Source organism: Somniosus microcephalus, chromosome 11, assembly GCF_052327205.1.
Source record: "Somniosus microcephalus isolate GS21.2 chromosome 11, FLI_Smic_1.0, whole genome shotgun sequence".
Taxonomy (NCBI): domain Eukaryota; kingdom Metazoa; phylum Chordata; class Chondrichthyes; order Squaliformes; family Somniosidae; genus Somniosus; species Somniosus microcephalus.
Window position 1 is genome coordinate 11,144,730 of NC_140997.1, and position 27,240 is coordinate 11,171,969.

The 27,240-nt window shown below is 41.8% G+C and overlaps 2 protein-coding genes and 1 long non-coding RNA gene across 6 annotated transcripts in view; 2 read left to right on the forward strand and 1 right to left on the reverse strand.

The window, feature by feature from the left end:
- Window positions 1–27,240, forward strand: part of LOC147110317 (mitotic spindle assembly checkpoint protein MAD1-like) — a 998,542-nt gene that overhangs the window by 333,961 nt on the left and 637,341 nt on the right. The gene's annotated exons all lie outside the window — the stretch shown is intronic.
- Window positions 1–27,240, reverse strand: part of LOC147110318 (mitotic spindle assembly checkpoint protein MAD1-like) — a 362,457-nt gene that overhangs the window by 222,833 nt on the left and 112,384 nt on the right. The window lies entirely within an intron of this gene.
- LOC147110319 (uncharacterized) overlaps window positions 3,209–27,240 on the forward strand; it is a 61,042-nt gene continuing 37,010 nt past the window's right edge. The window contains exons 1-3 of the long non-coding RNA XR_015079895.1: window positions 3,209–3,373; window positions 18,391–18,463; window positions 20,874–20,916. This is a non-coding gene — a long non-coding RNA (uncharacterized LOC147110319). The remainder of the gene's footprint in view (window positions 3,374–18,390; window positions 18,464–20,873; window positions 20,917–27,240) is intronic.

The window sequence follows — 27,240 nt, forward strand, 5'->3', positions numbered from 1 at the left end:
TTGTAGATGGTACAAATTGCAGCAACGATGCGCCGGTGGTGGAGGGAGTGAATGTTTAAAGTGGTAGATGAGGTGCCAATCAAGCGGGCTGCTTAGTCCCTGTAGTCCTGGATGGTGTCGAGCTTCTTGAGTGCTGTTGGGGCTGCATTCATCCAGCTAAGTGGAGATTATTCCATCACCCTCCATACTTCTGCCTTGTAGATAGAAACATAGGAGCAGGAGTAAGCCATTCGGCCCTTTGAGCTTGCTCTTGGTGGAAAGGCTTTGGGGAATCAGGAGGTGAGACACTTGCCGCACAATACCCAGCCTCTGACCTGCTCTTGTTGCCACATTGTGTGTGTGGCTGGTCCAGTTACGTTTCTGATTACTGGTGACCACCCCCAGCCCCCACACCCCGCCAGGATGTTGATGGTGGGGGATTCGGCGATGGTAATGCCATTGAATGTCAAGGGGAGGTGGTTAGACTCTCGCTTGTTGGAGATAGTCATTGCCTGGCACTTGTGTGGCGCGAATGTTACTAGCCACTTATCAGCCCAAGCCTGAATGTCGTCCAGGTCTCGCTGCATGCGGGCATGAACTGCCTCATTATCTGAGGAATTGCGAATGGAACTGAACACTATGCAATCATCAGTGAACATCCCCACTTCTGACCTTATGATCGAGAGAAGGTCATTGATGAAGCAGCTAAAGATGATTGGGCCAAGGACACTGCCCTGTGGAACTCCTGCAGCGATGTCCTGGGGATGAGATGATTGACCTCCAACAACCACAACCATCTTCCTTTGTGCTAGGTATGACTCCAGCCAGTGGAGAATTCCCCCCCCCCCCCCCACCCCCCCCCCCGATTCCTATTGACTTCAATTTTACTCGGACTCCTTGATGCCACACTCGGTCAAATGCTGCCTTGATGTCAAGGGCAGTCACTCTCACCTCACCTCTGGAATTCAGCTCTTTTGTCCATGTTTGGGCCAAGGCTGTAATGAGGTCTGGAGCCGAGTGGTCCTGGCAGAACCCAAACTGAACATCAGTGAGCAGGTTATTGGTGAGTACGTGCCGCTTGATAGCACTGTCGACAACAGCTTCCATCATTTTGCTGATGACTGACAGTAGACTGATGGGGCGGTAATTGGTCGGATTGGATTTGTCCTGCTTTTTGTGGACAGGACATACCTGGGCAGTTTTCCACATTGTCAGATAGATGCCAGTGTTGTAGCTGTACTGGAACAGCTTGGCTGGAGGCACAGCTAGTTCTGGAACACAAGTCTTCAGCACGACAGCCAGGATGTTGTCAGGGCCCATAGCCTTTGTTGTATCCAGTGCGCTCAGCCGTTTCTTGATATCACGTGGAGTGAATCGAATTGGCTTGTCTGATGGTGGGGACCTCAGGAGGAGGCCGATATGGATCATCCACTCGGTTCTTCTGGCCGAAGATGGTTGCAAACGCTTTAGCCTTGTCTTTTGCACTCGCGGGCTGGCCTCCACCATCATTGAGGATGGGGCTATTCATGGAGCCTCCTCATCCCGAATGGATGTGGCAGGACTGCAGAGCTTTGATTAGCATGCATGTAAATCCTGTGTTGCAGCTTCCCCAGGTTGGCACCGCATTTTAGGGTACGCTTGGTGCTGCTCCTGGCATGCTCTTCTGCACCATCATTGAACCAGGGTTGGTCACCTGGCTTGATGGTAATGGTAGATTGAGGGATATGCCAGGTTACAGATTGTGGTGCAATACAATTCTGCTGCTACTGATGGCTCACAGTGCCTCATAGATGCCCAGTTTTGAGCCGCTTGATCTGTTATGAATCTATCCCATTTAGCACAGTGGTAGTGCCACACAACACGATGGAGGCAGTCCTCAGTGTGAAGACGGGACTTCATCTCCACAAGGACTGTGCGGTGGTCACTGCTACCAATGCTGTCATGGACAGATGCATCTGCGACAGGCAGTTTGGTGAGGACGAGGTCAAGTAAGGTTTTCCCTCGTGTTGGTTCTTTCACCAAATGCCTCAGGCCCAGTCTGGCAGCTATGTCCTTCAGGACTCGGCCAGATTTCTTGCCTTGGCTCTTGCCAAGCTGCACCAAAGTTCCTCGGTTTTTAGGTAAGTTGGGTGTGAACTTATGGGTAAAAGAGCATGCACTTGGTTTTGTTTACCCTCTGGCCACCATTCATGCCAGGTTTAAACAATCCCCAAAAGAGGTAGAAAAACAAAGACTTTCCCAGGGAAAATGGGTGGGGGAAGAGAAGGAAATCAACTTTAATAAAATCAGTGACCGAGTTACCGCACCCTAGTCTCACACCCATTATGGCCAAATCAAGAAAAGCATGGTCATATGCCAGAGCAGGTCACCTGCCAGCTCTCAGTTAGGAAATAAATATAGCACAGCTAAAGCTAATGTAACAAACTACCAGAGGACAAAGATTGAAGATAATTGGCAAAGGAACCAGAGGGGAGATGAGGAGAAATTTCTTTACACAGCGAGTTACGATGTCTGGAATGTACTGCTGGAAAAGGCGGTGGAAGCAGATTCAATAGTAACTTTCAAAAGGGAATTGGAGATATGGTTGAAAAGGAAGAAACTGCAGGTCTATGAGGAAAAAGCAGGTGGAGTGGGACTAATTGGATAGCTCTTTCAAAGGGTTGGTACAGGCGCGATGGGCCAAATGACCTCCTGTGCTGTATGATTTATAAGTACTAGCAATATACTACTTGGACTTACTATGTAGAAAAAACATAATGGCCTGTATTTTCCGACCCCCACGGGTGTGTACACACCCATGGGGCCTCGCAAGTGCCAGTTTCAGGCATGTGAAGCGCATGCGCTGAAAACCGGCACTTCTGATTTGTCAAGATCATCCGCCTGCCCGGGAGAAGGTTCTCTGCAGGTGGAGAGTTCCGCTTTCTGCACAACCTCTGCCCGCTGAAAACCTTTAAAAATCTTACGCCTGGTTTTCACCAACAAGAGAGTTTTTAAAAGTTATTAAAAATTCATTTATAATTTTTAAATACTTTTAAAAAGGTAAGTTTATTTTTAGCCCCGTAAAACTTCACTTATTTTTCTCAAAAAATTTAATTTGTTTAAAATATTTAATTTAATGTAATTTTAGCTAATTTTAAATACGTGATTTTAAAAAATGTATTTAATGTTTTAGTGTGTTTTTTGAGTGATCCCCATTCATACTTTTTGACAGATATATGCGGAGAGACCGGTCAAAAGTGTGAAGGGAGACTCCCTTCTTTGATTGGTTCCCCATGGCCCACATGATCCCAGGGACGCTTGTGAATCGCCTGCGCTCCTGGGATACCTGGGCCACTGCGCGCGCGCACCAGGAGAGGCCCAGGATCGGTAGTGTCGGGACCTACGGAGCCAGCGGGTAAGTGCGTAGATTTTTCCAGATCGGAGGCATTCGCATGCAGGAAGCCGGCCCAATATATGCACACAGATATAAAATAGTTAGATTGGTGTGAGTTACAACAGTAGAACACTTTTAGATGAGAAAAATTTAATCCATTAATGAACCTCATCCTAAACTCTGCATTATGTTGAAACCCTTACCTCACTTCAACTAAATGTCATTCCATTCTACCGGGACTTACTTCTAGTTAGGAATAATTAGTGTTCTAAAGCCTACCAGTAGCAACCTAATGTCAGCAGTGGCTGTGGTCATGACACATCGGGAGGGTACTGTAGAGGTTACAACATATTTACTTTGTACATTACATCACATGACAGGTACAACCAGCGACATTGCTGCTCTGCGAAGTTAAAAGAAACTACAATGGAGAATAAATGATGATTTGAAGTGTATGACAAGTTATTAAGGCACTTGATGGATGGATGTGACATCAGAAACCTCAAAAGTAAAGCATAAATGGTTTGCAGAGATCAAAACTCCCACATTTTTGACTGGCATGCCCCTGTACCTTTTACATGTTTCATTTATTAGTCTAAAGAGAAAGTCTTTAGAAGCTTTTCCCGCATTCATCGTTACCAGAGACAGAAGCAGCAAATTTAAGATTGTACACATTCCATCTCCTGGTTACTGCTAACACCTGCTTTCTTGATGGGGAGGGATATTTCACTTTCCTCCTCCTCCCCAGAAAACTTTGAAGTTTATGTTAAAAATAGTGCAATCAGGTTAATTTTAGAATACTATTTTTATTTTACAGTTGATATATATATTTTATTTAAAAGTGAATCTGAAATAGTTTGGTCATTACAGGACCTTGAAGCAGCCTTTCAAGGTTATCAGAGCAGAGGGCATTTTTGTCAATTGGCTGAAAATAAGCAGGGATGGAACACCCTTTAGTCATAAACAATTGATATGAAATGAAAGGCCAAATTTACTGACATTGCAAAAAAATCAGCAATGAATTACAAAGATACTACAAATACTTGTAACTATATACTAAGACAACAAAAAGACCTAAATCTCCATCTCCTATCTCTCTCATTACCTTCCACTCTCTCATCCTCCTGAAGGGAAGGCGGTCTGTTTTATTGTGGCGGATAGCGTTCTTTACGTCAGTTAACATCCTTCTAATGGGTTGTCACTTCAACCCAGAAGAACTAGTTGTTCACCTTTGCTATGGATGTGCACCCCATATTATAGACTGAAATTATACTCTGGTGTAACTGGGGCCCCACCAGCATCAAATACAATTAAAATTCTTCAACAATGCGCAACTTCCACAAACCGCTGTACAGTTACAGCATTTCCACAAACATCTCCTGGACCCTGGCTTTTGGACTCAACTGGCACTACCTTGCAAACATCACTTCATTCACCCTCTGCAAAATAAACATACACAATTGCATCTGTTGCATACTTCCGTCTATGCCAGACCATTACCCCAATTACAGTATTTCCTTGTGGCTAAAAAGGGTACAGGAAACTCTTTTTTATCCGGCACCGACAGGACCGGCGTGGTGCCGGTTGATCAAAAAGTCCAGATTACAGAGAGGTATACTTACCAAGGTACGAGAACCCCGTACACGGCCACAAGTGCAGGAGCCCTGGTTACACGGCACTTGTGCAGGAGTCCCAGTTACACGGCCACAGATCCAGGAATTCCTGTTGCATGGCCACAGGTGCAGGAACCCCGGTTGCACGGCCACAAGTGCAGGAGCCCCGGTTACACGGCACTTGTGCAGGAGTCCCGGTTACATGGCCACAGATCCAGGAATTCCTGTTGCATGGCCACAGGTGCAGGAACCCCGGTTACACGGCCACAAATATATAGTAAAACTTACCTGAACCTACTCCTGAATTTTGCCGGTTAAGAGAGATTTTCGGATATTTAGGTGCCGGTTAAAAGAGTTTCCTGTACTTTGCAACATTATATCCCTGGTCTTGTCTCCCAAGGGGAACAGGTGATTTGGCGGGGGGGGGGGGGGGGAATGCTGTTTTTCAATTCCATATAAATACCCAGACTAATCAGACATTCAATAGATCCCAAAACTTAGAGGAGAAAAACTAGAGTGGTATATAACTGCCAGACAAACCCCAGCATTAGATTGATCTCTCAAAATCATTCATGTATTCATTTGTTTTTAAAACCTACACAGTGAATTCCACAGAAACTGTATGTAACTTTGGTTAATTTGTACTGCTGACAGCAGCTATCATGGTAGACATAAACAGCAGTGCACTCCATATTGTAATAGAATTATATCTACACTGAAGTATTAGTGGCACTAATGTAATCATTTTGAGGTTAGAGTGATAAATCAGCTGATGATGTATACAATTATTTTACAGTACAGAAACCAAACACAAATAGCCAGGCAAAGAGCAAATCTTTAACATATATTAGAATTAGCCCAAAAGACTGCTTTTATTCTGAAGTGTCCTACCCAAATCACTAATCTGCCTTTCGTTCTAGCTACTGATTGAGCTGCTGTGCATTCCCATGTGCTCTACAGGTTTATACAGTACTTTTCTGTCTCCTTTACCCAATATTGTCAATTAGTTTAGCACTGATTGATTTAACAGAAATAATCAATGTTCCATGTAGCAGGTCTTATTTTTTTTAAATGCATCTATTTGTAAGTAAGCATCCATTGCCATTGTAGGAAACAGACATTTCAGATTGCACCCATCTCTCCCATCATTCTTGATCAAACATTCATTCAGCCACTGTTTGAAAAAAATAATTCTAAATCTCTAATCCTACCTTCTATTGTGTATGGAATGATTCAGGTGTAATTATGTTAAATGGCCCAATTCAAAATTTAATTTCAATTCGCAGAATTAATCTGATGCAGAGAGCAGATGTAAAATTACAACAGGGAGACAATGGCTTTTAAATAAGTCTTTCTCTACGTCATTGGTGTAAAAATAATTTGCCAATATCTGTAACTTGCTGCAGCTGCACTTACTTCACTTTTCTTCCCATTGCTGCAATTGCAGATTAGAAATAAGAAATAAAAACAAATTGGAGAGAGCTATTCCAAGAAACAGCTGCATTCCTTAAAAAGGTGCTGAACCCAAATTCTTCTTATAAAAAAGGACCGATTTCGCCATTATATAAATGGATACAAAATTACTGAACTGAATATTTAAAACTCTATGAAACTAAATTTATACTGAAAAAAATTGCTTTCTTGTAAATTGTGAGCAATGTTTTTCATTCAGATATCACTTCCTGTTCTGCGCAAGATATTGATTTAAAAATTAAAAAGTATTTAATTTCTACAGCCTTCGCAGCTAATACATTTTCTATGGATTGACCTTTTTTTTCTTGGGATGCGGCATAATTTTTACTTGGGTCGCATAGGAGTGTACAACAAGATGGTGGTATCAGATTCACAATCAATGGATTACAGACCATTACAACAAAAACACAGAGAGGCATTTAGATCATGTCTTTTAATGTAGAAAATGTCTCAGCACATGACTGGCACAAGTTGCATAGATGGGGTGGGGTGAGGACAACAAGGAAATTAAGGACAAGGACAGGGATTTTAAATTTAACACACTTGTGAGCTAGGAGCTAAATATAGGTCAGCGAGGATGGAGATGCCGGACAAGCAGGACTGGCGGCTGAGATTTGGATAAGTTGGAATTTACGGTTTAAAGGATAGGAGGCCGACTTTAGAGAAGTTGTCTAGAAATGACGAAGCACGTGTAAGATTTCAGCAGCAATGGGACAGGTATGGGGAATGTTGAGGAGGTAGAAGTAAACAGTAGGATGATGGATAAAATATGGGGTTTGAAGCACAGCTCTAGGTCAAACATGGTAACAAAATTTCAAAGTCTTTTTTAGCCTGAGCACGTGGCCAGGAAAGGGGTGGAGTAGAGTTTTTAATCAAGGGTTTTAATCTTCCCGATGTTCAACTGGAGGAAATTCTGACTCATCTATGATATCATCAGATACGCAGTCTGACAGGACAGGGGCAATCATGGAGTCAAGGGAAGTGGTGAAGTAGAAGAGCTGGGTGCCATCAACTTACATATGGAAGCTGGCCCATGCATGCAGATTATATCACCAAGAGGCAACATATTAATGAGGAGAAAAAAAAGGAACCAAGAATGTATACTTTACATACAATTTAAAGTTTACATTCAAAGCCTATAAAATCTTCTCATGTAACAAACTTGAGTAATGAACTCAAAATTTCTATGCCAGGAAACAAGATAGGTGTTCACAACCAACCTGCAAAACAGAGGTCAGGCAGTTTCTTGCAGGAAGGGTACACAAACCTTCAGCTAGTCACACACCAGATTTGGTATAGGACTGGAAATCGATCCTTCACCCTCTCCCAAGTCACAACAGTACATGGGAGACTGGCATTGTTGGTGCAGGGAACAGGAAGATCCATTAGGTGTGTTCCCCATTCTTTCTCACCCTTTCATCAGAAGAGAAGGCAGCTTATAGCATTACAACTATGTAACCTTAACTTTTCCACATTCTGATGAACGTGACAATTCTGCATGCTTTCAATAACTTCTGATTCAACAGTGTGCCTTTTATTAAACAATTGGACAATGCTTTCATTTTCTAAAAGTTAAAAAGTTCGAAATCCTGAATCTGCAACTGAAAATTGTCCAATTGTACAGCTCCCTTTTTGTATTAGTTATTCAACCCATGCGGACTGGAGAGATGATGCCAAGAGCACAGCTGAGGTTTCAACCCAGGAAGTATGCGATGCGGTCCATTGACTAGCATCAAGCAGCATAACAAATTGGAAAATAAGATTTAAAATATGCACTCAGGCCTATAAAGCTGCTTGATGTCATCAATTTGAATGAGAAGGAGTTCCAAAGTCCTATGGCATAAAGCAACTGGACAGGAGGTCACACTCAAGCTGTCAAACAGGAGCCAGACACTTTGTTGCAGCAAGGAAAATCCAAAATCTTCAGATGGTCAAATACCAGATTTGGCAAAGGAATGGAAAGGCACCATTCACCCTCTCCCAAGCTAGACTAATATATGGCAATGAGTCACCAAAGACAAGAGCGGAGGAATAAAAATTACTTTTCTTTTTAATGTATATTTTTTCTGGTGAACCTTCACATGCAAAGTGAGTGTCCACGGCAGGGAATAGGTGGAACACTTTCTCTTATTGGCACCCAGTGTCAGTGCTCTGAAGAACTGTAAATTAGAGTTACATTAAATCTTATCTAATCTGACACAATAGTTCAGCTACAATCCCAGAAGGGCACTCCTACTGCCCCAGTATTTCAAATTCCATAACAACCATGCTTGAATCCTGAGTGCGAACCCCTGGTTTAATATTAATTTGTGCTGCATTGTGGATAGTCTGTGCCATAGGAGCACAAGGAAGTTAATTTCAAATAGGTCTCTTACAAGCAACAACAATTGTATTGATATACAAAATTATATTTATATAGCACCTTTAATGTAGTAAAATGTCCCAAGGCACTTCACAGGAGTGTTATCAAACAAAACTTAACACCAAGCCACTTAAGGAAATATTAGGGCAGATGACCACAAGCTTGGTTAAAGAGGTAGGGTTTAAGGAGCGTCTTAAAAGGAGGAAAAAGAGGTAGAGAGGCGAGAGGTTTAGGGAGAGAATTCTAGAGCTTCGGGCCTTGGTAGCTGAATGCACGCCGCCAATGGTGGAGCGATAAAAATCAGGGATGCTCAAGACAAGACGCCAGAATTGGAGTAGTGCGTATATCTCGGAGGGTTGTAGGGCAGAGAAAAGAACCTTTCACCTCATCAGCCTGGGTAGATTTAAGCTCAAGTCCAGTTTGCATGCTAACTTACTGTGCCACCCAATCCCTAATTCACAGTGTTCTGGTCAGAAATTTTGATTGCATTCAATCCTCAGATTGTTAAAACCACTTCAAACTAAACTACTTGGAAAACATGAGAGAAGCATCTACATTGGGTTTGAAAGGCTGTCTCCCCCACAGGCGTCGCGTGACATATACTGGAATGAAACAACTACCACTCGACAAGTAGCCTGCGGTGAGCTTGCTTCTAGCTTCAGCGGACAAAAACAAAAGCAATTTGTAATCTGACAAGTAGCGTCAGTTTCCTTTTCTGATTGCACGCTGCATCTCATCCTTTGTGGCCTATTACAGTTTTCCCTTACTCCTCTTGCAGTCTAAGGACACTATGGAAAGCTGAAATTCAGGAATAATTAAACAAAAAAAAACTACCACTGAGATCCAGCCAGAAACTTTGAAAAGACAAATTTCCAGTCCTGAATAGGAGTGTTCAGGGTATACTGTGCATGCTTCAAAAGAAAATGCATACTTATCCTCAGGCCATCTAAAACATTAAAAACTCCTACACTAGGAAGCATAGGACAACAAACATGTCAAATTCTTTAGAATTCTAGTCAAATGAAACTTCAATTTTTGGTGGGGTGGTTGTGGGTCTGGTACAGTTGTCAGATATAAACACTAGGACTGACTCTCTTTCTTGATATATTAAGTGTTATGGACACACACACAGAAACGCAGACAGCGATAGAATCCATTGCTGATACAAACCCAAGGTCATCAATTTTTAAAAAAAATTACAAGAGGTTAAGGCTGCAGACTGAAATCGGTGCAGAAACAGTGCTAGCCCCTGCTGTCTTTCACAGTACATAGCATTCCAAATGGGGAGACGTATAATACTTCATGAAATTACCACAGCTGTCACAACTGTCAACTGCGTTTATTACAAGTGGTGCAGTCACACGATTTCATACTCCAGTGAAACTAATTTTTCAATGGCTCAACTACGTTTTCAGTCGATTCATGAGAAAAAAACAAAGTAATGAATGGACAAGACGGTATTTTCTCTTCAAACATACTTGCAGACCTTCTATGGTGCAACTCACACTAGGTCATAGGTGACCACTTAATAAGGACAAGAGCATAGCAATGCTGTTTTATTCCAATTGCTTAATTTGAAGTATTGGATCCTTTGAATTATCAGGAGTAGACAGCATAGTCTGAATCTGGAGTCATGGCCCAAGCTAACACCAGAGCAAAGCAGAAAGACTTCCTGAACAGGGGACTATCATTCTACTTCACTAGAGTCAGGTGGGTCCTTAACTTTGTAATTAAACAACACAAGATTAGCATTCATGCAAAACTGGAAACTGCTTTGTGCCGACACTAAACATGTAATGTAGATGCACCCTTAGCATGCATCTTAGCATTTAATTACTGGACCTTTCTGGGGACAGTTTCCACACTGTAGCAGTGGGAGATAATCCACAGAACTAAATCACCCAAGACAATTTCATCAGAGACTCAGATAAAAGACTCAGAATAGGACACCAAGATTTTGGACTTTTAATTATTTGCCAGATAGTTTGAAATATTATGTAAATCAAGCATTGTATTGCTGATTACTGTATTCTTTTTGTAATTCATTGTAATTCTAAATTCTTGTAAATCAATACAACTAGTTTTATCGTGCATAGATGAACTTTTGTTGCACTTTGCTGAAACAGTAATTTTTTTATTGAACCTCCCTTATCCTTTCTGCTATCCTTTATGCATTAAATACACCAGGAAATTGGGGGAGGGAGTCCAATGGGGTATGGTTCGAAGCATTAAGGGTACGCACTCAAAAATCACAACCCCCTCTTCCAGATGCGAGAGACAACACAAAACCAGCACACCTCAGGCTTTTATCATCATAAACAGGGTGCAAAAATGCTCCCGAGACTTTTAAGCACTTTGTCAACACAAGACCAGAAATAAAATGAGAAAAATGTTTACTGATTTTAGATTTTCTCTCTAATGCAATCCAACTAGGGGGGTGAGGCAGAGGGGAGGAGGAGTGCTGGAACACATTGGCAGTGTACCATGGAGTGGTGAGAACAATATTCAATTTACCACACTACTTCAGTGGAAGAGATAAAAAGGAGGAAAAGTCATCCCATGTCTTTTTCACACCACCTGACAACCAATCCACAGCAGCACGGATGCAAAGTCTACGAGCTGCCTGTTCACCTCACCCACCTTCAACTGCTCTGTGGCCTCCAAAGGCCATTAGAAAAAGGAGAAAATAAGTAGAAATGAAAAAGAAAAAAACTGTACTCTCTAACAGTAAACCATTTCAGAGAAGCCAGGACGCAATACCAAAATCTTCAGCTCCTACATCGGGAAAACCTTCATTACCAAATGTCATGTCACCTCCACACTTTTTAAGAAAAAAGCAAAAAGCTATCAACATTTTATCAGACGATATATTAAAGAACATTTAATGTCTGGCACTGAGTTTGCAGCAGTAATTCAATGTTGAGGCTCTGCTGACGTTCATAAACCACTCACGCTCTGCTCTCACCGTTTATTATACCAGAATTGCTCAACTGAATTACTGCCTTGAATCTCACTGCCAGACATCCATTATCCAACATTATAGGTACTATTTACTGTGGCATTAAGAATGTAGGATTTCTTTTCAGACGTAAGTGAATTGTTAAACTTCTATTTTAAAGGTTTTTTTCCTTCTAATTTTCTCCTCTCTACTAAAAGTGCCTACGCATGTTGTTGTACCATTTTCTTCTTACGAGGCAGATGGGGAAAGAAGCTCTTCAAAATTTGCAGACACCAAATTGGGGGGTGGAATTAATACAGAGGAGGACTGCAATAAAATACAGGAAGACATTAATAAACTTGCAGAATGGGTGTGTAATAGGCAAATGAACATCAATTATAGATAAGTGTGAGGTAGTACATTGTGGTAGGAAGAATCAGGAGGCCACATACTCCTTGGAAAATAAGTGGCAGGAACAGAGAGATCTAGGGGTACAGATACGCAAATCACAAAGTATCAATTCAGGTTAATAAGGCACTGGGGGTCCTTTCTAGAGGGATAGAATTGAAAAGCAGAGAAATTATGTTAAACTTGTATACAACCTTGGTTAGACCACGCTCGGAGTATGTGAACAGTTCTGGTCTTCGCATTATAAAAAAGGCATAGAAGCACTGGAGAAGGTGCAAAACAAGATTTATTAAAATGATATCAGAACTGAGAGGTTATACCCATCACGAAAGATTGAACAGGCTGGGGCTATTTGCTCTAGAAAAAAGACTGAGGGGTGACGTAATGGAAATCTTTAAGATTATGAAAGGGTTTGATAGGGTAAACGTAGAGAAGATGTTTCCACTTGCGGGCGAGTCCAGAACTAGGGGCCATCAATATAAGATAGCCACCAATAAATCCAATAGGGAATTCAGGAGAAACTTCTTTACCCAGAGTATGGTTAGAATGTGAAACTTGCTACTACACGGAGTAGTTGAGACAAATAGCATAGATGCATTTAAGGGGAACATGATGGAGAAAGGAATAGAGGGATATACTGATGAGGTTAAATACAGAAGGGTGGGAGGAGGCTCGTGTGGAGCATAAACACCACCATGGACCTATTGGGCCGAATGGCCTGTTTCTTTGCTGTAAAGCCTTTGTAATACATTGGATATGCAGGAACGACCACCTGCAATCTCATTTTTAGTTTTTATTCCATCTCTTAATGTGGGGGAAAAATTATTATATTTAGTGCTGACTATACCATCACAAAAATTACTGGCATGAAATTATACTCAAGAACATAAGATGACAAGAAATAGGAGCAGAAGTAAGGCATATAGCCCCTCGAGCTTGCTCAGCCATTCAATAAGATCAAGGCTGAACTTTTACATCAACATGAGTTAGCAACGCTAACTTACACAGCTGCAATAACAAGATTGCAGAGTTAACTTTTATCAGTTCTGATAACCCAGCTCACATACACCTTCAGACCCAGTAACTCCTCCAAGCTAATTCCCTTGAGGTCATCAGTAGTTAGCATTTAAACAAAAAGAAAGATTCCCCATCTTGTATGGTCTTTGGCTGGAGGAGATTGCAGAGATAGGGTGGGGAGAAGCCATGGAGGATTTAAAGACAAGAATTTTGAATATAATTCTTTGAGGAAAGGTAGTCAACGTAGGTCAGTGAGGATGGGGTGATGGGCGAGTGGGGCTTTGTACGGAAGAGGATACGTGCAGTAGAGTTTTGAACAAGCTGCAGTTTGTGGGTGGTGAAAGATCGGAGGCCAGAATGGGGAGCATAGAGTAGTTAAGTTTGAAGATGACGAGGACGTGTATAAAAGGTTTCAGCAGCAAATGGGGTGGAGGAAGGCAATGTTACCACGGTGGAAGTGAATGGTCTTTATAATGGAAAGGGCATGGGATCTGAAACTCAGCTTAGGGTCATAAATCACTGGCCCATCCTGCTATATTAATTTGCTGCGATGATCAAAGGAGTGGCTCGCATGGTTCCGTTTGAACAACCGCCTCCTACTCAGTTTCTGACTCCACACTCCAGTCATCAGTCGAAGGCATTGCCCTCACTGACCTACGTTGACTACCTGTCCCCAAAGAATTATATTTAAAATTCTTGTCTTTAAATCCTCCATGGCTTCTTCCCACCCTATCTCTGCAATCTCCTCCAATCAAAGACCATACAAGATGGGGAATCTTTCTTTTTGTTAAAATGCTAACTGCTGAGGACCTCAAGGGAATTAGCTTGGAGGAGTTACTGGGTCTGACAGTGTATGTGAGCTGGGTTATCAGAACTGAGAAAAGATAAAAAGTTGGGCACTTTGCACAGCATGCCATCACTGATGTACCACATCTATCAAATTACAACCTTTTCTCCTTCCCTCCCTTGCAATCTTGATTAATTAATGCAAATATCAGCAACAGTTAACAAAGAGTCCATCTTTCTCTCATAGGCGAATCTACCACAAAACTAAAGAGAGAGAAGTACCTCCAGCTGCGTGCTAAGACAGTAATTGAGCCTTGTGGGTTCTGAGGAGAAAGCAATTGTTCATCCTTTCACAAAATGTCAAATAAGAACTATTAAAAATGGAGAACAAACCTGGCTATTGAATCATTCCCCATTTCCAAGAGACGCTGGATTTAATGGCAGCTAAAAGGCATGATTAAATGAACATCTAGATAAGTGAGTTCACTAAACAAAAATCAGGATTAACACACAGATGAACAAATTATACTGTTAACCAGCACTTCCCAAATACAGTAGAAAGAGGAGAATGAGAAAACCCTCAGACTTGTTTTTGGCCATGAAGTAATCGTTGCAACAAATTGAACGTGTTCCTCCCATATCTCAGTGGGTAAATGCACCATCCATTGTGGTACTGAGTCATACAGACCAGGAAGGTCTCGGTTTCCAATCCTGGTCTGTGCAGTAGTTGGTGAAAACATAATGGCTTAGCACTTTTTAGAGGTTATGGGAGGGAGAACAGAAGCAGCCAGCGTTCCAGCCCGTTTGCTGTCAAGTTACCCACGCTGGAGTGAGAATGTGTGGATGTGGAGCAAGGACGGGCTCAGACATGGCTGTACAACTGAAGCAAGTCCCACATGAGACTTGAGCACAAAATCTAGGCTGACACTCCCAGTGCAGTACTGAGGGAGTGTTGCACTGTCGGAGGTGCCGTCTTTCGGATGAGATGTTAAACCGAAGCCCCGTCTGCCCTCTTAGGTGGGTGTAAAAGATCCTATGGCACTATTTCGAAGAAGAGCAGGGGAGTTCTCCCGTGTCCTAGCCAATATTTATCCCTCAATCACTAAAACAGATTATCTGGTCATTATCACATTGCGGTTTGTGGGAGCTTGCTGTGTGAAAATTGGCTGCCGCGTTTCCTACATTAGAACAGTGATTACACTTCAAAAAGTACTGCATTGGCTGTAAAGCGATTTGGGATATCCAATGGTGGTGAAAGGCGCTATAGAAATGCAAGTCTTTCTTTTATAACTTCCTCCCCTAATGACAGTAACTTATTTTGCAAGGCTCTACACATGATGATGAAACTTACTGAATAGGGGTAGTTAGCCTCATACAATTATCTGTAAAAAGCTGGTCGGGAGCAAACTGGGAACGAAGAGCTAGCCTTCCTAACTTACTGATTTACCAACAAACTTTCAAAGGATGGCAGAGAGTTAAGATTTCTCCTCCTCCCCATCACGCACCCAAGTGTAGGAATTTTGGGGGAATTTCTTTACACAGAGAGTGATGAGAATGTGTAGGAAAGGAGGGGAGAAAATTAGAGGGAAAAAGAACCTTTAAATAAAACTTTTAAAATTCTCTTACCACTGAAAATAAATGCTATTTCTTGTCCCACAAGGGCTTAGCCCAATCACTGCCCTGTAATTTACAGATCGCTAGAATTAGCTCCATTGGTGCATGTTAAGCAAGATATCTTATGCCATTTAAGAATGTAGGATATTGGATATCTGGCAGCGAGAGTCAAGTCAATAGTTCAATTAAGCAACATACTTGTTATCTTAAATGATTCCTAATGGCACAGTAAATAGTATCTATAATGTTCTTTCAAGCAGAGAATGATACAGGACTAGTGGAGACGGGGAGACAGGAACAGTGGGATTAGTTTTAGATTACTCCAGCAGAGAGCCAGCACAAACAGGATGGGGCAAATGGCTTTCTTGTGCCCCTTAAATGTCTATGGTTCAATGAATCCATCTCCATATACTGAAGGATAGAGGCAAGATTCTCCTCATGCTTTTTCTCACCCCTCCAAATCCCTCCTCACCAATTGTCTTCTAAATGTGTTGAGCTCACTCGGAGATTGGTTTTTCATTTCTACTTTTTCTGTATATTATATGCATGTAGCTGGCACATTATATCTATCGCTTTATACACTGCATTTGATGCTGCAATAAAATAATTTTAAAAATTGACCAAAATCAACAAAACAAAAAGGATATTAATCTTAAAACCAGTCCTTTGAAAAGGTTCCCTATGGTGGAACTCCTTCTTTAAACTAAAATCTGTATTGTCAAAAATACACGATACATTTTTGCAAAGTCCAGGACTGAAGAACATTGATTTGTTGCAGCCATGGGACACAGGAAATAATAGGAATAAATACCAAAAGAGAGAGATAATATGAATATCTAATACTATACCGTCTGCCATGACGAACAATCTCACTAATGGATCAGAACAGGCTCATTCCTCTGTGTTCTTAGCTTTGCTATGCCTGGCAAATTACTTCTCTCTGCGTTACTTAGTTCCCTTGTCCCACAAGAACTTAGCCCTTAAATTACATAGAATTTACATAGAAACATAGAAGCAGGAGTAGGCCATTCGGCCCCTCGAGCCTGCTCTGCCATTCAATGAGATCATGGCTGATCATCCAAATTCAGTACCCTGTCCCTGCCTTCTCCCCATATCCCTTGATCCCTTTAGCCTTGAGGAAATATATCCAACTCCTTCTTGAATATATTTAATGAATTGGCCTCTACTGCCTTCTGTGGTTGAGAATTCCACAGGTTCACCACTCTCTGGGTGAAGAAATTCCTCCTCATCTCAGTCCTAAATGGCATACCCCTTATCCTTAGACTGTGACTCCTGGTTCTGGACTCCCCCGCCACCGGGAACATCCTTCCTGCATCTAGTCTGTCTAGTCCTGTTAGAATTTTATAAGTTTCGATGAGATCCCCTCTCATTCTTCTAAACTCCAGCGAGTACAAGCCCAATCGATCCAATCTGTCCTCGTACGTCATTCCTGCCATCCCAGGTATCAGCCTGGTGCATTTTTGCTGCACTCCTTCCATGGCAAGAACATCCTTCCTCAGATAAGGCTACCAAAACTGCACACAATACTCAAGATGTGATCTCACCAAGACCCTGTGCAACTGCAGCAAGACATCCTTGTTCCTGCACTCAAACCCTCTCGCTACGAAGGCCAACATACCATTTGCCTTCTTAACCGCCTGCTGCACCTGCATGCTTACCTTCAGCGAGTGGTGCACAAGGACACCCAGGTCTCGTTGCACTTCCCCTTCTCCCAATCTATTGCCATTCAGATAATAATCTGCCTTCCTGTTTTTGCCACCAAAGTGGATAACCTCGCATTTATCCACGTTATATTGTATCTGCCATGCTTCCGCCCAATCACCCAACCTGTCCAAATCATCCTGGAGTTTCTCGGCATCCTCCTCACAGCACACACGCTCACCCAGCTTTGTGTCATCTGCAAATTTGGAGATATTACATCTAGTTCCCTCGTCTAGATCATTAATTTCTATTGTGAATAGCTGGGGTCCAAGGACCGATCCCTGCGGTACCCCACTAGTCACTGCCTGCCACTCGGAAAAAGACCCGTTTATTCCAACTCTTTGCTTCCTGTCTGCCAACCAGTTCTCTATCCAAGTCAGTACCTTGCCCCCAATCCCATGTGCCTTAACTTTACACGCTAATCTCTTATGCGGGACCTTATTGAAAGCCTTCTGAAAGTCCAAATACACCACATCCACTGGTTCTCCCTTATCTATTTTACCAGTTACATCATCAAGAAATTCCAGATTAGTCAAGCACGATTTACCCTTTGTAAGTCCATGTTGACTTCGTCCGATCCTGTCACTGTTTTCCAAGTGCTCTGCTATTACATCTTTTACAATGGACTCTAGCATTTTCCCCACTACCGATGTCAGGCTTACCGGTCTGTAATTCCCCGTTTTCTCTCTACCACCTTTTTTGAATAGTGGGGTAACATTAGCTACTCTCCAATCCATGGGTACTGTTCCATATTCCATCGAATGTTGGAAGATGATCAGCAATGCATCTACTATTTCTAGGGCCACTTCCTTAAGTACCCTAGGATGTAGATTATCAGGCCCTGGGGATTTATTGGCCTTCAATCCCATCAATTTCCTTAACACCATTTCCCTACAAATAATGATTTCTTTCAGTTCCTCCTTTTCATCAGACCCTATGTTCTCCGACATCTCTGGGAGGTTATTTGTGTCCTCCTTTGTGAAGACAGAACCAAAATATATATTTAATTGGTCAGCCATTTCCTTGTTCCCCATTATAAATCCCCTGATTCTGACTGCAAGGGACCTACGCTTGACTTCACCAATCTTTTTCTCTTCACATACAGGAAACTTTGGTTTATCCGGAAGTTGTATGTCCGGAATACTCTATCTAACGGCAAAATTCAGGAGCCGTTTTCTGTAAGTTTTTTTAGATCTCGTTTTTTTTTTCCCAGTCAGGCACTGCAAGGTCTGTAGCTATAGCAACAGCTTCAGCTAGAGACGCTTGCAGCTGCAGCCGACTCTTTAGAAGCTGTTGCTAAGCAACAGTGTTTGTTGTCAGATACGGAGATGAAAACCTCCGTATGCTTCAACATTAACTTTGTATGTCCGGCAGTTTTGATAGATAGGCAACACGCCAGTCCCGTCGGTGCCAGATATCACAAAGCTTCCTGTATCTATAAAAGCTTTTACAGTCAGTTTTTATGTTCCCTGCAAGCTTACTCTCATATTCTATTTTCCCCTTCTTAATTAATCCCTTTGTCCTCCTTTGTTGAATCCTAAACTGCTCCCAACCCTCAGGTTTACTGCTTTTTCTGGCCAATTTATATGCCCTCTCCTTGGATCTTATGCTATCCCTAATTTCCCTTGTTAGCCACGGTTGAGTCACCTTTTTTGTTTTATTTTTATGCCAAACTGGGATGAACAAATTCTGTAGTTCATCCATGCGGTCTTTGAATGTTTGCCATTGCCTATCCACTGTCAACCCTTTGAGTGACATTCCCCAATCAATCCGACCCAACTCGCGCCTCAGACCATCGTAGTTTCCTTTATTTAAATTCAGGACCCTAGTCTCGGAGTCAACAACTTCATTCTCCATCTTAATGAAGAATTCTATCATATTATGATCGCTCCGACCCAAGGGGCCTCATACAACAAGATTGTTAATTAATCCTTTCTCGTTACATAATACCCAGTCTAAGATGGCCTGATCTCTGGTTGGTTCCTCGACATATTGGTCCAGGAAACCATCCCGTAAACACTCCAGGAATTCCTCCTCCACAGTATTGTTACTAATTTGGTTAGCCCAATTTATATGTAGATTAAAGTCACCCATGATGACTGCTGTGTCCTTATTGCACGCTTCTCTAATTTCCCTTTTAATGCCATCCCCAACCGCCGCATTACTGTTTGGAGGTCTATATACCACTCCCACTAACGTTTTCTTTTCCTTGGTATTTCTCAGTTCTACCCATACAGATTCCACATCATCAGAGCTAATATCCTTCCTTACAATTGTGTTAATCCCTTCTTTAACCAGCAATGCTACCCCACCTCCCTTTCCTTTTTGCCTATCTTTCCTGAATATCGAATACCCGCGTTAAGGCACAAAGCCTTCAGGCTTTTTTTTTAACGCTCTTAGACCTATTAGAATTATTATTTACTGTGGCCATGTTTGATTTAAACTGTTGATTTCTCTGACTGCCACTTTTGTTTTTCTCCTTCCTATCTTTTTCTTTTATCCTCGTTTCCCTTTCCTCTGTCCCTCTGCTCAGGTTCCCAACCCCCTGCCATTTTAGTTTAAACCCTCCCCCAGAGCACTAGCAAACACTCCCCCTAGGAAATCGGTCCAGGCCCTGCCCAATTGCAAACCGTCCAGTTTGAACTGGTCCCACCTCCCCCAGAACCGGTTCCAATGTCCCATGAATTTGAATCCCTCCCCCTCACACCATTCCTCTAGCCATGTATTCATCTGAAATATCCTTCTATTTCTACTCTGACTAGCACATGGCACTGGTAGCAATCCTGAGATTACTACCTTTGAGGTCCTATTTTTTAATTTACCTCCTAACTCCCTATATTCAGCTTTTAGGACCTCATCCCGTTTTTTACCTATATCGTTGGTACCTATATGCACCACGACAACTGGCTGTTCACCCTCCCCTTCCAAAATGTTCTGCAGCCGCTCTGAAACATCCTTGACCCTTGCACCAGGGAGGCAACACACCATCCTGGAGTCTCGTTTGCGGCCGCAGAAACGCCTATCTATTCCCCTTACAATAGAATCCCCTATTACTATAGCTCTACCCCTCTTTTTCCTCCTGTCCTGTGCAGCAGAACTACCCCTGGTGCCAGGAAGTTGGCTGCTGCTGCCTTCCTCTGATAAGCCATCTCCCCCAACAGTACCCAAAGTGGTGTATCTGTTTGAGAGAGGGATGTCCACAGGGGACCCCTGCACTACCTGCCTGTGCCTAGTATTCTGTCTGTTGGTCACCCATTCCCTTTCTGCCTGTCCAACCTTTGCCTGCGGTGTGACCAACTGATCAAACGTGCTATTCACGACGTCCTCAGCATTACAGCACAGAACCAGGCCATTCGGCCCAACTGGTCTATGCTGGTGTTCATGCTCCACATGGGCCCCTTCACCGTACTTTGTCCAACTCCATCAGCATAATCTTCCATTCCTTTCTCCCTCATGTACTAATCTAGCTGCTCCTCAATGCATCTATGCTATTCGCTGCAACTATGCCATGTGGTAGAACCATTGATATATGTTAAATGAACTGCCTTCTCCCATTAAAGATAACAAATATGTTGCTCCAATATACAGTAGCACAGACCTACAAGAAGCAGTACCCCAAATTCTATAAACAGTAAGTACCTAATTTCAGTTGTTCCATTAAAGAGGCTACCAGCTGCAGAGAAAGTGAAAAATATCCAAATCGAGACAGGCCAATCTGTTCTTCCAGAGTCACGAAGAGGGGCCTTGAAACAGCTTGGCTAGCCATCCTCCCACTTGAGAATGTTATACAGCATGAGAAAATTAAAAGGAAAGAAACCAGAAGCAAAAACAAATGATAGCTATGCTATTATGATTATTACAGTTCTGGTCACCACATTACAGGAAGGATGTGCTTGCACTAGAGAGGGTACAGAGAAGATTTACGAGGATGTTGCCAGGACTGGAGAATTTTAGCTATGAGGAAAGATTGGATAGGCTGGGGTTATTTTCTTTGGAACAGAGGAGGATGAGGGGAGACTTGATTGAGGTGTATAAAATTATATGGGGCCTAGATAGAGTGGATAGGAAGGACCCATTTCCCTTAGCAGAGAGATCAATAGCCAGGGGGCATAGATTTATAAAGTAATTGGTAGAAGGATTAGAGGGGAGTTGAGGAGAAATGTTTTCACCCAGAGCATGGTGGAGTCTGTAACTCACTGCCTGAAAGGGCGGTAGAGGCAGAAACCCTCATCAAATTTAAAAAGTACTTGGATATGCACCTAAAGTGCTGCAACCTACAGGGCTACGGACCAAGCGCTGGAAAGTGGGATAGGGCTGGATAGCTCTTTTTCGGCCGGCACAGGCATGATGGGCCAGAATGGCTTCCTTCTCTACCATAAATTTCACTGATTCAGTGATTACTGAAGTAGAATAATACTCAAGTTTTCCAGGGACCTCTTTTTTTTTTTTTAAATGGAGAATATGATGAGTGATCTACCAGACACTGAAACCATGCAAACTAGAAAAAGTAGAGTGGTCAATATAGAGCGAGAAAATAGCAAATGCATTGTATATTTGATTTGAAGTTTCAGACTCGATTTATATGCTCCACTTCTAGTGTGGGGCTTGAACCCACAACTTTGATTCAAAAGGCAAGACTGCTGGCACTGAGCCAAGCTGGCCCTTAAACTATGATGTAATCCAGGACATCAAATAGCTAGTGCCAAGGTGTTGCCAAAATACTGTATTCTCAATGTTATACCGTGTTTGTTCCAATGCCCTGAATGGACATCCCAGCACAGTTTTATAGGCACTATCTGACTGAGGTGCTAACTCTGAATAAGATGTTCCACCACAATCCTGTGGCTTCAACTAAGTGGATAATGTAGACCCTGCAGCACAAATCACAAAGATCAGACAATGCTCACATTTGAGTTAACACTTCCCCTGGATATTCTCCAACTCACTTCTGCATTTACTGCTCCAGCATAAATATCAGACATAAAAATGAAAAAAACACACAAATCCTGGAAATCTGGAATAAAATCAAGAAGTGTGCAGTTCAGTCAATATCTGAGAGAACGGTGAACGTTTCAGATGAGACCCTTAACATCAGCATCACCATCACATTGTACTGTTCCAGGAAAGATGTTAAAAACAGCACCACCCGAACGCAACGATTAAGCAGTTCAATTCATACTCCTGTTAAACTTCAAGATTACGTGACAAATAGATAAACCAAAAAGAGGAAGAACCTTAAAAGCAAACAGTTCCCCCCCCCCCCCCATCAGGTTGGGAACGCAGCTGACTTGGCACAGAAAGGCTCTGTAGGAGCCAACAACCTGTCCACCACCTAGTGAGCAAGAGGATAGGAATAGAATAAAAGTTGTTGATAAAAGCATGGAAAGTAATTCAACCATGAACAGATCTCCCAGCCGAAGGTGCGTGCGAGAATAAGTCTTTTGTCGGAAATAAAACTGATTGACAAAAGGTGCTTTTACACTGAATGTGCCTTGTCTACCAGCCACGCAATACATCCCTCCCCACCCCTTGCCAAACAACGCTATACTGATATAAAAAGGAGGAAAACCCCATATGCTCAGAATCAAATTTTTCATGGGTCCCCAGCATGGAAGTCAGAGTTACAGAATATAAACACTTGTTTCCCATCGGTCCTCCAAGTGGAGACATCAGCATTCTGTTACATTGCAAAGGGGGAGAGCAGCACTCAGAGGCCACTCTTCTGGAGACCCAGCACTAATATAAACGTCTAACTCCTTCCAGCTTGAGAGAGAGAAAAGAATAAAAATTATGACAGGAAGAAGCCATCACTGGATGACGCAGAGGTGATTAGACTGATCTGCAGAGAACATGTGAATATAGCAACAAATTGTGCCATTGAGACGGCTGGTGCCTGTTTCCAACCATAAAGCACTATTCACAGCAAAGGGTTTATTGCTAATTAATCTAGTCAGTGAAATCTATATAAGTGGTAAATGTGCTATTAAAAAAAAGCAGAAAGTGTAAAATGAAGTGCACTTGAACCAAAGCTCATTATTTCATTGTATGTAAAAGTTTTCAGAGGAAGTACAAACAAAGCACAATTCACAGATACCTGTACCACCAGCGTTACCATGGCTGCATAAATCTTTATATACCTGCTCCGCCAGGCAATATTGAATCACAGACAGAAATGGAGAACACATCTGTAAAAATGTACAATAATAAAGAGGGACCTCACACTGAACGCAGAAGTATCTTGGGATAATTCCAAAATCTGGAGAAGCAGCACAACACAGCTACTCACATTGGCACAGTTCATAAACTCAGTCAAGCCCACAGTTTCAAGAATAAAATGTGTACAAAGGCGGCCATTTTACATAACATACTAAAATTTCGACCAGTTTGTCATTAAAACACAGTTGGTTAAGACATAGCATTTAGTATATTAAGTATCTTTAAAAGTTGATTTAAAGAAGATTCCAATCACAGAGGATCGTGACAGGACTTTGCAAGATGATGTTATTCACCCATTGAATTAAGTTCCACTCCACACAGAAAATGTAGTTATCTGGAGGCATTGTAACCCACAAAGAAAGTTTTCAAATTAAGTGTCTTAAGATATGCAATACATAGAATCTACAGCCATTAGGCCAACTGATCTATACCAGTGTTTATACTCCACACGAGCTTCCTCCCACTTTAATTACCTCTTCTCACCCTGCCTCCATTTCCTTCTATTCCCTTCTCCCTCATGTTTGCATGAAGCCTCCCCTTAAATGCATCAATGCTATCTGCCTCAACCACTCCACATTCTTACCACACTGTGCGTAAAGAAATTCCTCCTAAATTTTTTTTTTGATCTGTTATTTATGCCCTCTTGTTCTGGACTCACCCACAAGTGGAAACAGTTTCTCCACACCTACCCTATGAAACCCCTTCATAATTTTAAAGACCTCTATTAGTTCTCCTCTTAGTCTTGCCTTTTCCAAAGAAAAGAGCCCCAGTCTACTCAATCTTTCCTGATAGTTGCATCCTCTCAATTCTAGTAACATTCTTATAATTCTGTTCTGCACTTTCTCCAGTGCTTCAGTAACCCTTTCATAATATGGAGACCAGAACTGCACAATGTATATTATTATACTATATACAGTAGTGTGGTCCACCCCAGTTGCTATACGCCCCTCGCCCCCACTTTGGTACCATCTGCAAATTTCGACACTATACCTCCAATTTCTACATCCAAATCATTTATGTAGATGGTGAACAATGGTGGTCCCAGCAGAGATGCTTGTGGGATGACATTTTCCACTTTCTGCCAGTTTGAGAAACTTCCCTTAACTTTTACCGTCTGCTTTCTGTTTGGTAGCCATCTTTCAAGCTGTTCTGCGCCCTGACCTTTGTCATGAATCTAAGTAACACCTCATCCACTGCATTGCCCTCGTCTATTCTTTGTTGCTTTTTCAAATACAGGAAACTTTCGTCCAGAAAGCTCTATCTGCTGGCAAAATTCAGGAGCCGTTTCCTGTAAGTTTTTTTACTTCTCGTTGCTTTTTTTTTTTCCAGTCAGGCTCTGCAAGGTCTAGCTGAAGCTGTTGCTTAGCTACAGAGACGCTTTTAAGCTGCAGCCGACTGTTTTGAAGCTGCTGCTAAGCAACAGGGTTTGTTGATTCACACGGAGCTCAAAAGCTCCGTATGTTTTAACATTAGCGCTAGTTTCTACGGCAGTTTTGATGGTACGGCACCAGCTCGGTCCCGTCAGTGCTGGATACCAGAAAGTTTCCTGTAATTCAATAAGGTTGGCTAAACATGACCTTTCTTTTAGAAATCCATGCTATTTTTATATTCTCCATCTCTAGATGTTTTGTTATCTGATTTTAAACAAAGATTCTAGTATCTATCCTACCAGTGGTTAACTGGTCTATAGTTTCCTGGATTAGTTTATCTCCCTTTTTTAAGATAGGAATTACATTTGCTCTTGGTCAGTCCTTTGTCAACTGATGAAAGGATAGTGCCTCTGCCATCTCCTCCTAGTTTCTTTGAGTATCCACGGGTACAATCCATCTAGACCCAGGGCTTTGTGCTCCTTAAGTTTGTCTATTAGCACCTTTCTTTCTATTATAATATCCCTCTTGATGACTTCTACTGTTGTCAGTTTCTCTAGGTTAGCCTTTTCAGCGAAAACTGAGGCAAAGTATCTATTCAGTATCCCTGCCATTTCAGTATCACCTCCTGTGATATTCGCGTGCTCATCCTAGTGGCCCTATTCCTATCTTAATTCTCCTTTTGTTACTTACATGGCTATAGAATACTTTTTTTTTTTTATATACTTTGATATTTTCATTTCGTACTTCCTCCTGCCCTCCTAACTGTCTTTTTAACCTCTTTCCTAAGCTCATCATATTCCTTTTGTCACCTTCTCCTTTATTGTTTATATGTACTTTGCATATGCTTTTTTTCTTTAGACTCAATCTAACATCATAATATCATTCAAGTTTTCTCTTTGCTGTGTAGAACCCTTATTGCAATTCTCTCCTCAATTCATTGTGACCAGTAGAGGCCAATTTAGCATATCAACAAACCAAAGGTGATATTTATCCCAACTCAAAGATGTCTGCAGCTTCCATTAAAATTCTTCCCTTTGACCCCCGCCCATGTTTTATTCTGATCAAATCAGCAGTGTTTTTTTCAGAAAAAAGGTCTTGCAGAGTAGTGTAAAATTCATTGCAACTGACCCGCTGCTGTGAGATTAATGAACAGTAGAACAGATCTCTATTATTTCCTGTACTGCGTGTGCTCAAAAATGACTTGTTAGTTTCTCCTTATGCAATGCGACTTAAAACAGCTCTACAATAACATTTCCAGCCAGACTGAAGACAAAGTTTTGAGAAATCAATGACTGGTATTGCTATTAGGAGATGGGCATTCTTCTTCCAGACATGAAATATTGATTAAACTTTTTGTTCACAAATAAGTTCTAGAACATGACTTTAAAAATTATTTCTTTGTGGGGGGAGAAGGCACTTTTCTTTCCCATGACAAGTTTTTAAATAGCCAGGAAGCCAGGTTTCCTGCATCCCCCCCTTCACCCCCAAGCCCTTACCGCAGACTAAGTATTACTGTGCAACTAGCCACATTTATTATACATTGCCTGGATTCTCAAGAGGAAATAGCATCTTCATCTCTATTATTATTCAATGACATAATGGTTCACAAGTACATAAACACAACTTGGTTTAGGTAACAGCGATGGCGTTACTGATACGCTCACAAATCTATTTTTTATCATCATCTTTATTTTATGATGTATTCCCTTTGTCTCTCCCCTAATTATTTAAGTGTTGATTGGTGTTCGAACATATCTATTTATGTTAAACTGTGCTGCTGGGGCTTACACAGTACAGTAATACTGTGCAACTCTGCCTGCCAGGAACCATTCAGATCTGGATAAATGTAGCACACATTCATATTGCATCAGAAGCCTTCCACCATGCCTGTGTACTCCCTCAACAAAGATCTATTAATATAAATGCACTTTGCAGCCACAAGAATGCTTATTGAAAAGATTTCTTGTATTCACAGTACAACTTGCACAGTAACTTGGATTGTAGATGGCCTGCACAAATAGTCAATTACACAAGAGTGCGAATAAGAAGTTTCTGCAAGCTCAAGCAAACTGCTTCAGTACTAAACAAACCCTCAATTATATGTAGTTACAAATGCAGCCCCAATAGCCAACTCCTTTATTTTATGCCAAAGACTTTCTCTTTCCCAATGCGTATACAGAAATTTGTATAAACAAATATATTCAACATCAACAGAGTAGCCATTCTTTGATTCAGTTCTTTGCCTAAAGTGAAGCGTGAATGCAAAAGGACACATCAATTTGTAGCACTAAATTTCAACTTCCAGATAGAAGTGAACACCATTTTAAAGGAGGAACCAGTCAAGTCTTATTTTCCAAACTCGGCTTCTA